We start from the raw sequence: 14,747 nt of genomic DNA, 5'->3' as shown, positions 1-14,747 counted from the left end.
AAAAGGCAGGAAAAAGCAAGGAACCGCCCCACCAAAAAAACTGTCTGTCTGTCCAGAATTCTGTCTATCGACAATTCAGAGGATGTTTGTTTTTGAAGGAGTATTGTCCTGTATGTTTTGTGTAATTTGTGTGAAGAAAACAAATCACAATTCCAGTTGAAAGAAAACTGATTGTGTACTAATTTCCAGAAGACGACACAGACAGAACCAGATTAAAAACTACTGACAGAGAGACAGACAGAGAATGCAAGCAAGGCAAGACAGACAGAGAGACAGACAGACGGACGGACGGACAGGCACCAGAGAGAGAGATGAGAGGGAGGAGGGGGAAGAGGAGGGGTGTTATCAAGGACAGGGGAGGGTGGGTTGTTCTCAATTAGTGTTATTGGTATTATTTTATTATTTTATTTTATTATTTTATTATTATATTTTAATTGAGGTAACAGCATTGAAAGGGGGTCGGCTAGTTTTACTCTAGGTGGAGAGGTTGAGAGGAGAGGAAAATAATTAGTTTAGGCTCTAACCTCTGGTCTGAGAATGAATGAACTCTAAGTATTGACAACACAAGGAGAGACTCAATTCATTCTAGAATCTCTTGACTCCACTACACCTCCCTCCTCCTTTCCCTCCTCCTCTATCGATGAAGAGGTCTTCAATAATTCATTGTCCATCATGCTTCATTCAGGGGGTGCAGTGAGCAGTCACAATGCATTCTCAGGTATGTAGGTTAGAGCTAGTTGTGTGTTTGGATGGTGGTGCATCCAGGGAAATGATCTACCTACCAAACCTGTTTCTACGTACCAAACCTGTTTCTACGTACCAAACCTGTTTCTACCTATCAAACCTGTTTCTACCTACCAAACCTGTTTCTACTTACCAAACCTTGTTTCTACCTACCAAACCTTGTTTCTACCTACCAAACCTTGTTTCTACGTACCAAACATTGTTTCTACGTACCAAACCTTGTTTCTACGACTGGGTCGCGTCCCATAGATACAGAACAAAAAGACTGAATGACTGGGTCGAGTCCATAGATACAGAACAAAAAGACTAAACGACTGGGTCGAGTCCATAGATACAGAACAAAATGACTGAACGACTGGGTCGCGTCCCATAGATACAGAACAAAATGACTGAACGACTGGGTCGCGTCCCATAGATACAGAACAAAAAGACTGAATGACTGGGTCGCGTCCCATAGATACAGAACAAAAAGACTTGAACGACTGGGTCGCGTCCCATAGATACAGAACAAAATGACTGAACGACTGGGTCGCGTCCCATAGATACAGAACAAAATGACTGAACGACTGGGTCGCGTCCCATAGATACAGAACAAAAAGACTGAACGACTGGGTCGCGTCCCATAGATACAGAACAAAAAGACTGAATGACTGGGTCACGTCCCATAGATACAGAACAAAAAGACTGAACGACTGGGTCGCGTCCCATAGATACAGAACAATAAGACTGAATGACTGGGTCTCGTCCCATAGATACAGAACAAAAAGACTGAACGACTGGGTCGAGTCCATAGATACAGAACAAAAACACTGAACGACTGGGTCGAGTCCCATAGATACTGAACAAACAGACTGAACGACTGGGTCGCGTCCCATAGATACAGAACAAACAGACTGAACGACTGTGTCAAGTCCATAGATACAGAACAAAAAGACTGAACGACTGGGTCGAGTCCATAGATACAGAACAAACAGACTGAACGACTGGGTCGTGTCCATCGATACAGAACAAAAAGACTGAACGACTGGGTCGCGTCCCATAGATACAGAACAAAATGACTGAACGACTGGGTCGCGTCCCATAGATACAGAACAAAATGACTGAACGACTGGGTCGCGTCCCATAGATACAGAACAAAAAGACTGAATGACTGGGTCGAGTCCATAGATACAGAACAAAAAGACTAAACGACTGGGTCGCATCCCATAGATACAGAACAAAATGACTGAACGACTGGGTCGAGTCCATAGATACAGAACAAAAAGACTGAATGACTGGGTCGCGTCCCATAGATACAGAACAAAAAGACTGAACGACTGTGTCAAGTCCATAGATACAGAACAAAATGACTGAACGACTGGGTCGCGTCCCATAGATACAGAACAAAAGGACTGAACGACTGGGTCGAGTCCATAGATACAGAACAAAAAGATTGAACGACTGGGTTGAGTCCATAGAAACAGAGCAAAAAGACTGAACGACTGGCAACCGAACCGATAGAACGAACGAAAAGCCGTCTTGGGTAGCAACCCTAGATCTGTGCCGGGACTATAATCTACGTGGATGTGGATGAAATAGCAGCAATAAACTAATCAAAATGTATTTTTAATGAAAACATGAAAATCATTATTTGAAAATGTTGGTAACCCGTTGTATAAAAGTGATAATGCCCTCGAAGTCTATGTTTGTTAGATCCGACTTCGTCTCGTGCCTCCAGCACCTGCTTCTCTGGCATTATCACCTAACTATAAGACTATACAATTGACTATACTATACTATATGACCATAACATACTATATGTCTAAACTATACTATATGACTATACTATATTTGTCACGCCCTGGCCTTAGTATTTTGTGTTTTCTTTATTATTTTGGTCAGGACAGGGTGTGACATGGGGATTTATGTGGTGTGTTTTGTCTAGGGTTTTTTTGTAGGTTATGGGATTGTGGTTAGTGAAGTAGTCTAGGTAAGTCTATGGTTGCCTAGAGTGGTTCTCAATCAGAGGCAGGTGTTTATCGTTGTCTCTGATTGGGAACCATATTTAGGCAGCCATATTCTTTGAGTATTTCGTGGGTGATTGTTCCTGTCTCTGTGTTTGTTGCACCAGATAGGGCTGTTTCGGTTTTTCACGGTTATTGTTTTTGTAAACCGTTCGTCTTTTCATCTTTCATTCAAGATGTTTATGAATAACCACGCTGCATTTTGGTCCTCCTCTCTTTCAACGGAAGAAAACCGTAACAATATTATATGACTATACTATATGGCCATACTATACTATATGACTATACTATACTATATGACTATACTATACGACACTATATGACTATACTATACCATACCATACTATACTATACTATATGACTATACTATAATATACGACACTATATGACTATACTATACTATGCTATATGACTATGCTATACTATACTATATATCTATACTATACGACACTATGTGACTATACTATACCATACCATACTATACTATACTATATGACTATACTATAATATACGACTATACTATATGACTATAATATACTATACTATATGACTATACATACTATACGACTACACTATACTATACCATGCTATACTATACTATAAGACCATGCTATATGGCTATACTATACCATATGGCTATACTATACTATATGGCTATACTATACTATATGATTATACTATACTATATGACTATACTATACTATACTATCTGGCTGTACTACATTATATGACAATACTATGCTATATGAATATACATACTATATGACTATACTATACCATACTATATGGCTATACTATACTATATGATTATACTATACTATATGACTATACTACATGGCTATACTATACTATATGGCTATACTATACTATATGACTATACTATACTATATGGCTATACTATACTATCTAGCTGTACTACATTATATGACAATACTATGCTATATGAATATACATACTATATGACTATACTATACCATACTATATGACTATACTATACTATATGGCTATACTATACTATATGATTATACTATACTATATGACTATACTATATACTATATGACTATATAACTATACTATACTATTTGGCTTTATGACTATACTATACTATATGACTATACGACTATACCATACTATACTACATGACTATATGACTATACTATACTACATGACTATGCTATACTACATGGCTATACTATACTATATGGCTATACTATATGACAATACTGTACTATTTGACTATACTTTACGACTATACTATATGACTACACTATACTATATGACTATACTATACTACATGACTCCACTATACTACATGACTCCACTATACTACATGACTACACTATACTATATGACTACACTATAATACATGACTACACTATACTATATGACCACACTATACTATATGACTATACTATACTACATGACTACACTATACTATATGACTATACTATACTACATGACTACACTATACTATATGACTACACTATAATACATGACTATGCTATACTATATGACTATACTATACTACATGACTACACTATACTATATGACTATACTATACTACATGACTCCACTATACTACATGACTCCACTATACTACATGACTACACTATACTATATGACTACACTATAATACATGACTACACTATACTATATGACCACACTATACTATATGACTATACTATACTACATGACTACACTATACTATATGACTACACTATACTATATGACCACACTATACTATATGACTACACTATACTATATGACTACACAATACTATATGACTACACTATAATACATGACTACACTATACTATATGACTACACTATACCATATGACTATACTATACTGCATGACTACACTATACTATATGACTATACTATACTACATGACTACACTATACTATATGACTACACAATACTATATGACTACACTATAATACATGACTACACTATACTATATGACCACACTATACTATATGACTATACTATACTACATGACTACACTATACTATATGACTATACTATACTACATGACTACACTATACTATATGACTACACTATACCATATGACTATACTATACTGCATGACTACACTATACTATATGACTATACTATACTACATGACTACACTATACTATATGACTACACTATAATACATGACTATGCTATATGACCACACTATACTATATGAGTATACTATACTACATGACTACACTGTACTATATGACTACACAATAATACATGACTATACTATATGACCACACTATACTATATGACTATACTATACTACATGACTACACTATACTATATGACTACACAATACTATATGACTACACTATAATACATGACTACACTATACTATATGACCACACTATACTACATGACTACACTATACTATATGACTACACTATACCATATGACTATACTATACTGCATGACTACACTATACTATATGACTATACTATACTACATGACTACACTATACTATATGACCACACTATACTATATGACTACACTATACTACATGACTACACTATACTACATGACTATACTACATGCCCGTGTTACCAGGCTACAGTAGACAACATTAACCACGATAGAGACTGTTGTTGTTACCAGGCTACAGTAGACAACATTAACCACGATAGAGACTGTTGTTGTTACCAGGCTACAGTAGACAACATTAACCACGATAGAGACTGTTGTTGTTACCAGGCTAGAGTAGACAACATTAACCACGAAAGAGACTGTTGTTGTTACCAGGCTAGAGTAGACAACATTAACCACGATAGAGATTGTTGTTGTTACCAGGCTGCAGTAGACAACATTAACCATGATGGAGACTAACTGTTGTTGTTACCAAGCTACAGTAGACAACATTAACCGCGGTGGAGACTAACTGTTGTTGTTACCAGGCTACAGTAGACAACATTAACCATGATGGAGACTCTAACTGTTGTTGTTACCAGGCTGCAGTAGACAACATTAACCACGATGGAGACTGTTGTTGTTACCAGGCTACAGTAGACAACATTAACCAGGATGGAGACTAACTGTTGTTGTTACCAGGCTGCAGTAGACAATGGTAACCATGGGGAGGCAGAGTGGACTAAAGTTTTGATGCTCCCCCAGCGCAGCCACAGAAAGTAGGGCGATTGGCATATCAAAGGCTCTGGAAACATAGAGGACAAATATGAGGTTTATGGGGGTGAGGGAGAGGAGGTGAGCGGGAGAGGGGTGAGGGAGAGGAGGGGAAAGGGGTGAGAAAGAGGAGGGGAGAGGGTGAGGGAGAGGAGGGGAAAGGGGTGAGAAAGAGGAGGGGAGAGGGTGAGGGAGAGGAGGGAAGAGGGGTGAGGGAAAGTAGGGGAGAGGGAGAGAGAGGGGAGAGGGAGAGGAGGGGACAGGGGTGAGGAAGAGGAAGAGGAGGGGAGGGGGGTGAAGGAGGGGAGAGGAGGGGATAGGGAGAGGAGGGGAGAGGAGAGGATAGGGAGAGGAGGGGAGAGAAGGAGAGAGGGAGAGGGGGGTGACATGAGGAACAGAGGGAAAGTGAATGGAAGTGTGAAGGCAGCAAACAGGCAGAAACATTGACAACAACCAACTCAGATAAGAAGAGGATATATGACAGGTACAGGTGTGAGCCTTGCAGAGACACAGGAACACATAAACACACACGGGCACACAGACAGACAGGACGACATAGAGGAGGCAGGCGGAGGTTGTTTGGGTTTCAACACCGTGACCTGTAATACTACCCTGTGTTTTACCTGACCCAGCGAGAGAGAGGGGGACAGCAGCTCCAAGAAAGAGGGGGGGGGGGGGGGGGGGGGGGGAATGGGGTAGGGGGGGAGAGATACATCTCCTCTAGGCTGAGGAGAGACGTGAGAAACACAGCTAACCCTCTTTCAGAGAGCAAAAAGATTTCCCTGCACCCCAAAAGGAAACACACACACAAACACACACCAACACAGACACACACACACACACACACACACACACACACACACACACACACATACACACACACACACACAATGACGATCGCAAACACACGATCACGAACACACACAGTGGCACACGCACACACACACACACACGCGCACACGCACACACACACACGTGATACATCTCCTCTAGGTTGAGGAGAGACGTGAGAAACACAGCTATCCCTCTTTCAGAGAGTAAAAAGATTTCCCTGCACCCCAAAAGGAAGCACACACACACACACACACACACACACACACACACACACACACTCACACACGCACACACACACGTCCCAATGCCCACCCCCCAACATTGAAACCCATTCATTAAAGCCCCTGCTAGCTAGCCAGCTAGCTCCAGCTTTCATTAGCTTCACGCTCGGCAGACAGCACATCACCAGAGAGCAGAGAGGAAATGTACTATTCTAACATGCTGCTTCTGGTCACATAACAAAGACTTCTCTGAAAAACATTGCACTGTATTGACAACCCAACACAATAGTAAACCAGCATTATCATCTCAAGACCAATGGAAAGCAGCAATATCATCCAAGACCATAGTAAACCAGTACTGTATTCACAACCCAAGACCATAGTAAACCAGCATTATCATCCGAGACCGTAGTAAATAAGCATTATCATCCGAGACCGTAGAAAACCAGCATTATCATCCAAGACCATAGTAAACCAGCATTAACATCAAAGACCATAGTAAACCAGCATTATCATCCAAGACCATTGTAAACAGCATTATCACCCAAGACCATAGAAAACAGCATTATCATCCAAGACCATAGTAAACCAGTACTGTATTCACAACCAGAGACCATAGTAAACCAGCATTATCATCCAAGGCCATAGTAAACCAGCATTATCATCCAAGGCCATAGTAAACCAGCATTATCATCAAAGACCATAGTAAACCAGAACTGCATTCACACCACACCATAGTAAACCAGTACTGCATTCACACCACACCATAGTAAACCAGTACTGCATTCACACCACACCATAGTAAACCAGTACTGTATTCACACCCCACATCATAGTTAAACAGCATTATAATCTAACAACATCTGCTCAGACCTGCATGCTAACACCTGCAGTCCTAGTGTCTCCATGCTAACAGTCCTAGTGTCTCCATGCTAACACCTCCAGTCCTAGTGTCTCCATGCTAACACCTGCAGTCCTAGTGTCTCCATGCTAACACCTGCAGTCCTAGTGTCTCCATGCTAATAGTCCTAGTGTCTCCATGCTAACACCTCCAGTCCTAGTGTCTCCATGCTAACACCTACAGTCCTAGTGTCTCCATGCTAACAGTCCTAGTGTCTCCATGCTAACACCTCCAGTCCTAGTGTCTCCATGCTAACACCTCCAGTCCTAGTGTCTCCATGCTAACACCTGCAGTCCTAGTGTCTCCATGCTAACAGTCCTAGTGTCTCCATGCTAACACCTCCAGTCCTAGTGTCTCCATGCTAACACCTACAGTCCTAGTGTCTCCATGCTAACACCTGCAGTCCTAGTGTCTCCATGCTAACAGTCCTAGTGTCTCCATGCTAACACCTCCAGTCCTAGTGTCTCCATGCTAACACCTGCAGTCCTAGTGTCTCCATGCTAACAGTCCTAGTGTCTCCATAATAACAGTCCTAGTGTCTCCATGCTAACAGTCCTAGTGTCTCCATAATAACAGTCCTAGTGTCTCCATGCTAACACCTCAAGTCCTAGTGTCTCCATGCTAACTGTACTAGTGTCTCCATGCTAACTGTACTAGTGTCTCCATGCTAACACATCCAGTCCTAGTGTCTCCATGCTAACAGTCCTAGTGTCTCCATGCTAACACATCCAGTCCTAGTGTCTCCATGCTAACAGTCCTAGTGTCTCCATGCAAACACATCCAGTCCAAGTGTCTCCATGCTAACAGTCCTAGTGTCTCCATGCTAACAGTCCTAGTGTCTCCGTGCTAACAGTCCTAGTGTCTCATTGTTAACAGTCCTAGTGTCTCCATGCTAACAGTCATAGTGTCTCCATGCTAACACCTCCAGTCCTAGTGTCTCCATGCTAACAGTCCTAGTGTCTCCGTGCTAACAGTCCTAGTGTCTCCATGCTAACAGTCCTAGTGTCTCCATGCTAAGAGTCATAGAGTCTCCATGCTAACAGTAGTAGTGTCTCCATGCTAACACCTCCAGTCCTAGTGTCTCCATGCTAACATTCCTAGTGTCTCCGTGCTAACAGTCCTAGTGTCTCCATGCTAACAGTCCTAGTGTCTCCAAGCTAACAGTCCTAGTGTCTCCATGCTAACAGTCCTAGTGTCTCCATGCTAAGAGTCCTAGTGTCTCCATGCTAACAGTCCAAAGTGTCTCCATGTTAACAGTCCTAGTGTCTCCATGCTAACACCTCCAGTCCTAGTGTCTCCATGCTAACAGTCCTAGTGTCTCCATGCTAACAGTCCTAGTGTCTCCATGCTAACACCTCCAGTCCTAGTGTCTCCATGCTAACAGTCCTAGTGTCTCCATGCTAACAGTCCTAGTGTCTCCATGCTAACACCTCCAGTCCTAGTGTCTCCATGCTAACAGTCCTAGTGTCTCCATGCAAACACATCAAGTCCAAGTGTCTCCATGCTAACAGTCCTAGTGTCTCCATGCTAACAGTCCTAGTGTCTCCATGCTAACAGTCCTAGTGTCTCCATGCTAACACCTCCAGTCCTAGTGTCTCCATGCTAACATTCCTAGTGTCTCCATGCTAACAGTCCTAGTGTCTCCATGCTAACAGTACTAGTGTCTCCATGCTAACACCACCAGTCCTAGTGTCTCCATGCTAACAGTCCTAGTGTCTCCATGCTAACAGTCCTAGTGTCTCCATGCTAACACCTCCAGTCCTAGTGTCTCCATGCTAACATTCCTAGTGTCTCCATGCTAAGAGTCATAGAGTCTCCATGCTAACAGTAGTAGTGTCTCCATGCTAACACCTCCTGTCCTAGTGTCTCCATGCTAACAGTCCTAGTGTCTCCATGCTAACACCTCCAGTCCTAGTGTCTCCATGCTAACTGTACTAGTGTCTCCATGCTAACAGTCCTAGTGTCTCCATGCTAACAGTCCCAGTGTCTCCATGCTAACACATCCAGTCCTAGTGTCTCCATGCTAACAGTCCTAGTGTCTCCATGCAAACACATCCAGTCCAAGTGTCTCCATGCTAACAGTCCTAGTGTCTCCATGCTAACAGTCCTAGTGTCTCCATGCTAACAGTCTTAGTGTCTCCATGCTAACAGTCCTAGTGTCTCCATGCTAACAGTCCTAGTGTCTCCATGCTAACACCTCCAGTCCTAGTGTCTCCATGCTAACATTCCTAGTGTCTCCATGCTAACAGTCCTAGTGTCTCCATGCTAACAGTCCTAGTGTCTCCATGCTAACACCACCAGTCCTAGTGTCTCCATGCTAACAGTCCTAGTGTCTCCATGCTAACAGTCCTAGTGTCTCCATGCTAACACCTCCAGTCCTAGTGTCTCCATGCTAACATTCCTAGTGTCTCCATGCTAAGAGTCATAGAGTCTCCATGCTAACAGTAGTAGTGTCTCCATGCTAACACCTCCTGTCCTAGTGTCTCCATGCTAACAGTCCTAGTGTCTCCATGCTAACACCTCCAGTCCTAGTGTTTCCATGCTAACTGTACTAGTGTCTCCATGCTAACAGTCCTAGTGTCTCCATGCTAACAGTCCCAGTGTCTCCATGCTAACACATCCAGTCCTAGTGTCTCCATGCTAACAGTCCTAGTGTCTCCATGCAAACACATCCAGTCCAAGTGTCTCCATGCTAACAGTCCTAGTGTCTCCATGCTAACAGTCATAGTGTCTCCATGCTAACAGTCCTAGTGTCTCCATGCAAAAACCTCCAGTCCTAGTGTCTCCGTGCTAACAGTCCTAGGGTCTCCATGCTAAGAGTCATAGAGTCTCCATGCTAACAGTCCTAGTGTCTCCATGCTAACACCTCCAGTCCTAGTGTCTCCATGCTAACATTCCTAGTGTCTCCGTGCTAACAGTCCTAGTGTCTCCATGCTAACTGTACTAGTGTCTCCATGCTAACAGTCCAAGTGTCTCCATGCTAACAGTCCTAGTGTCTCCATGCTAACAGTCATAGTGTCTCCATGCTAACAGTCCTAGTGTCTCCATGCAAAAACCTCCAGTCCTAGTGTCTCCATGCTAACAGTCCTAGGGTCTCCATGCTAAGAGTCATAGAGTCTCCATGCTAACAGTCCTAGTGTCTCCATGCTAACACCTCCAGTCCTAGTGTCTCCATGCTAACATTCCTAGTGTCTCCGTGCTAACAGTCCTAGTGTCTCCATGTTAACAGTCCTAGTGTCTCCATGCTAACAGTCCTAGTGTCTCCAAGCTAACAGTCCTAGTGTCTCCATGCTAACAGTCCTAGTGTCTCCATGCTAACAGTCCTAGTGTCTCCATGCTAACAGTCATAGTGTCTCCATGCTAACACCTCCAGTCCTAGTTTCTCCATGCTAACATTCCTAGTGTCTCCATTCTAACAGTCCTAGTGTCTCCATGCTAACAGACCTAGTGTCTCCATGCTAACAGTCCTAGTGTGTCCATTCTAAAAGTCCTAGTGTCTCCATGCTAACAGTCATAGTGTCTCCATGCTAACAGTCCTAGTGTCTCCATGCAAAAACCTCCAGTCCTAGTGTCTCCGTGCTAACAGTCCTAGGGTCTCCATGCTAAGAGTCATAGAGTCTCCATGCTAACAGTCCTAGTGTCTCCATGCTAACACCTCCAGTCCTAGTGTCTCCATGCTAACATTCCTAGTGTCTCCGTGCTAACAGTCCTAGTGTCTCCATGCTAACTGTACTAGTGTCTCCATGCTAACAGTCCAAGTGTCTCCATGCTAACAGTCCTAGTGTCTCCATGCTAACAGTCATAGTGTCTCCATGCTAACAGTCCTAGTGTCTCCATGCAAAAACCTCCAGTCCTAGTGTCTCCATGCTAACAGTCCTAGGGTCTCCATGCTAAGAGTCATAGAGTCTCCATGCTAACAGTCCTAGTGTCTCCATGCTAACACCTCCAGTCCTAGTGTCTCCATGCTAACATTCCTAGTGTCTCCGTGCTAACAGTCCTAGTGTCTCCATGTTAACAGTCCTAGTGTCTCCATGCTAACAGTCCTAGTGTCTCCAAGCTAACAGTCCTAGTGTCTCCATGCTAACAGTCCTAGTGTCTCCATGCTAACAGTCCTAGTGTCTCCATGCTAACAGTCATAGTGTCTCCATGCTAACACCTCCAGTCCTAGTTTCTCCATGCTAACATTCCTAGTGTCTCCATTCTAACAGTCCTAGTGTCTCCATGCTAACAGACCTAGTGTCTCCATGCTAACAGTCCTAGTGTGTCCATTCTAACAGTCCTAGTGTCTCCATGCAAAAACCTCCAGTCCTAATGTCTCCATGCTAACAGTCCTAGTGTCTCCATGCTAACAGACCTAGTGTCTCCATGCTAACAATCATAGTGTCTCCATGCTAACACCTCCAGTCCTAGTGTCTCCATGCTAACAGACCTAGTGTCTCCATGCTAACAGTCATAGTGTCTCCATGCTAACACCTCCAGTCCTAGTGTCTCCATGCTAACAGTCCTAGTGTCTCCATGCTAACAGTCCAAGTGTCTCCATGCTAACACATCCAGTCCTAGTATCTCCATGCTAACAGTCCTAGTGTCTCCATGCTAACAGTCCTCGTGTCTCCATGCTAACAGTCCTCGTGTATCCATGCTAACAGTCCTAGTGTCTCCATGCTAACAGTCCTAGTGTCTCCATGCTAACAGTCCTAGTGTCTCCATGCTAACAGTCATAGTGTCTCCATGCTAACACCTCCAGTCCTAGTGTCTCCATGCTAACAGTCCTAGTGTCTCCATGCTAACAGTCCTAGTGTCTCCATGCTAACAGTCCTAGTGTCTCCATGCTAACACCTCCAGTCCTAGTTTCTCCATGCTAACAGTCCTCGTGTATCCATGCTAACAGTCCTAGTGTGTCCATGCTAACAGTCATAGTGTCTCCATGCTAAAACCTCCAGTCCTAGTGTCTCCATGCTAACAGTCCTAGTGTCTCCATGCTAACAGTCCTAGTGTCTCCATGCTAACACCTCCAGTCCTAGTGTCTCCATGCTAACAGTCATAGTGTCACCATGCTAACACCTCCAGTCCTAATGTTTCCATGCTAACAGTCCTAGTGTCTCCATGCTAACACCACCAGTCCTAGTGTCTCCATGCTAACAGTCCTAGTGTCTCCATGCTAACAGTCATAGTGTCTCCATGCTAACACCTCCAGTCCTAGTGTCTCCATGCTAACAGTCCTAGTGTCTCCGTGCTAACAGTCCTAGTGTCTCCATGCTAACAGTCCTAGTGTCTCCATGCTAAGAGTCATAGAGTCTCCATGCTAACAGTCCTAGTGTCTCCATGCTAACACCTCCAGTCCTAGTGTCTCCATGCTAACATTCCTAGTGTCTCCGTGCTAACAGTCCTAGTGTCTCCATGTTAACAGTCCTAGTGTCTCCATGCTAACAGTCATAGTGTCTCCATGCTAACACCTCCAGTCCTAGTGTCTCCATGCTAACAGTCCTAGTGTCTCCGTGCTAACAGTCCTAGTGTCTCCATGCTAACAGTCCTAGTGTCTCCATGCTAAGAGTCATAGAGTCTCCATGCTAACAGTCCTAGTGTCTCCATGCTAACACCTCCAGTCCTAGTGTCTCCATGCTAACACCACCAGTCCTAGTGTCTCCATGCTAACAGTCCTAGTGTCTCCATGCTAACAGTCCTAGTGCCTCCATGCTAACAGTCCTAGTGTCTCCATGCTAACACCTCCAGTCCTAGTGTCTCCATGCTAACTGTACTAGTGTCTCCATGCTAACAGTCCTAGTGTCTCCATGCTAACAGTCCCAGTGTCTCCATGCTAACACATCCAGTCCTAGTGTCTCCATGCTAACAGTCCTAGTGTCTCCATGCAAACACATCCAGTCCAAGTGTCTCCATGCTAACAGTCCTAGTGTCTCCATGCTAACAGTCCTAGTGTCTCCATGCTAACACCACCAGTCCTAGTGTCTCCATGCTAACAGTCCTAGTGTCTCCATGCTAACAGTCATAGTGTCCCCATGCTAACACCTCCAGTCCTAGTGTCTCCATTCTAACAGTCCTAGTGTCTCCGTGCTAACAGTCCTAGTGTCTCCATGCTAACAGTCCTAGTGTCTCCATGCTAAGAGTCATAGAGTCTCCATGCTAACAGTCCTAGTGTCTCCATGCTAACACCTCCAGTCCTAGTGTCTCCATGCTAACATTCCTAGTGTCTCCGTGCTAACAGTCCTAGTGTCTCCATGTTAACAGTCCTAGTGTCTCCATGCTAACAGTCATAGTGTCTCCATGCTAACACCTCCAGTCCTAGTGTCTCCATGCTAACAGTCCTAGTGTCTCCGTGCTAACAGTCCTAGTGTCTCCAAGCTAACAGTCCTAGTGTCTCCATGCTAACAGTCCTAGTGTCTCCATGCTAAGAGTCCTAGTGTCTCCATGCTAACAGTCCAAAGTGTCTCCATGTTAACAGTCCTAGTGTCTCCATGCTAACACCTCCAGTCCTAGTGTCTCCATGCTAACAGTCCTAGTGTCTCCATGCTAAGAGTCCTAGTGTCTCCATGCTAACAGTCCTAGTGTCTCCATGCTAACACATCAAGTCCAAGTGTCTCCATGCTAACAGTCCTAGTGTCTCCATGCTAACAGTCCTAGTGTCTCCATGCTAACAGTCCTAGTGTCTCCATGCTAACACCTCCAGTCCTAGTGTCTCCATGCTAACATTCCTAGTGTCTCCATGCTAACAGTCCTAGTGTCTCCATGCTAACAGTCCTAGTGTCTCCATGCTAACACCACCAGTCCTAGTGTCTCCATGCTAACAGTCCTAGTGTCTCCATGCTAACAGTCCTAGTGTCTCCATGCTAACAGTCCTAGTGTCTCCATGCTAACACCTCCAGTCCTAGTGTCTCCATGCTAACTG

At 43.7% G+C, this 14,747-nt stretch overlaps 1 protein-coding gene across 1 annotated transcript in view; it reads right to left on the bottom strand.

Annotated features, from left to right (window-relative positions):
* The window catches only part of LOC118945757 (synaptotagmin-7-like), a 132,083-nt gene that overhangs the window by 35,348 nt on the left and 81,988 nt on the right, over positions 1–14,747 (bottom strand). The gene's annotated exons all lie outside the window — the stretch shown is intronic.

The sequence above is a fragment of the Oncorhynchus mykiss genome, chromosome 30 (assembly GCF_013265735.2).
Source record: "Oncorhynchus mykiss isolate Arlee chromosome 30, USDA_OmykA_1.1, whole genome shotgun sequence".
Classification (NCBI taxonomy): Eukaryota; Metazoa; Chordata; class Actinopteri; order Salmoniformes; family Salmonidae; genus Oncorhynchus; species Oncorhynchus mykiss.
This window is presented reverse-complemented; position numbering and strand designations above follow the sequence as displayed.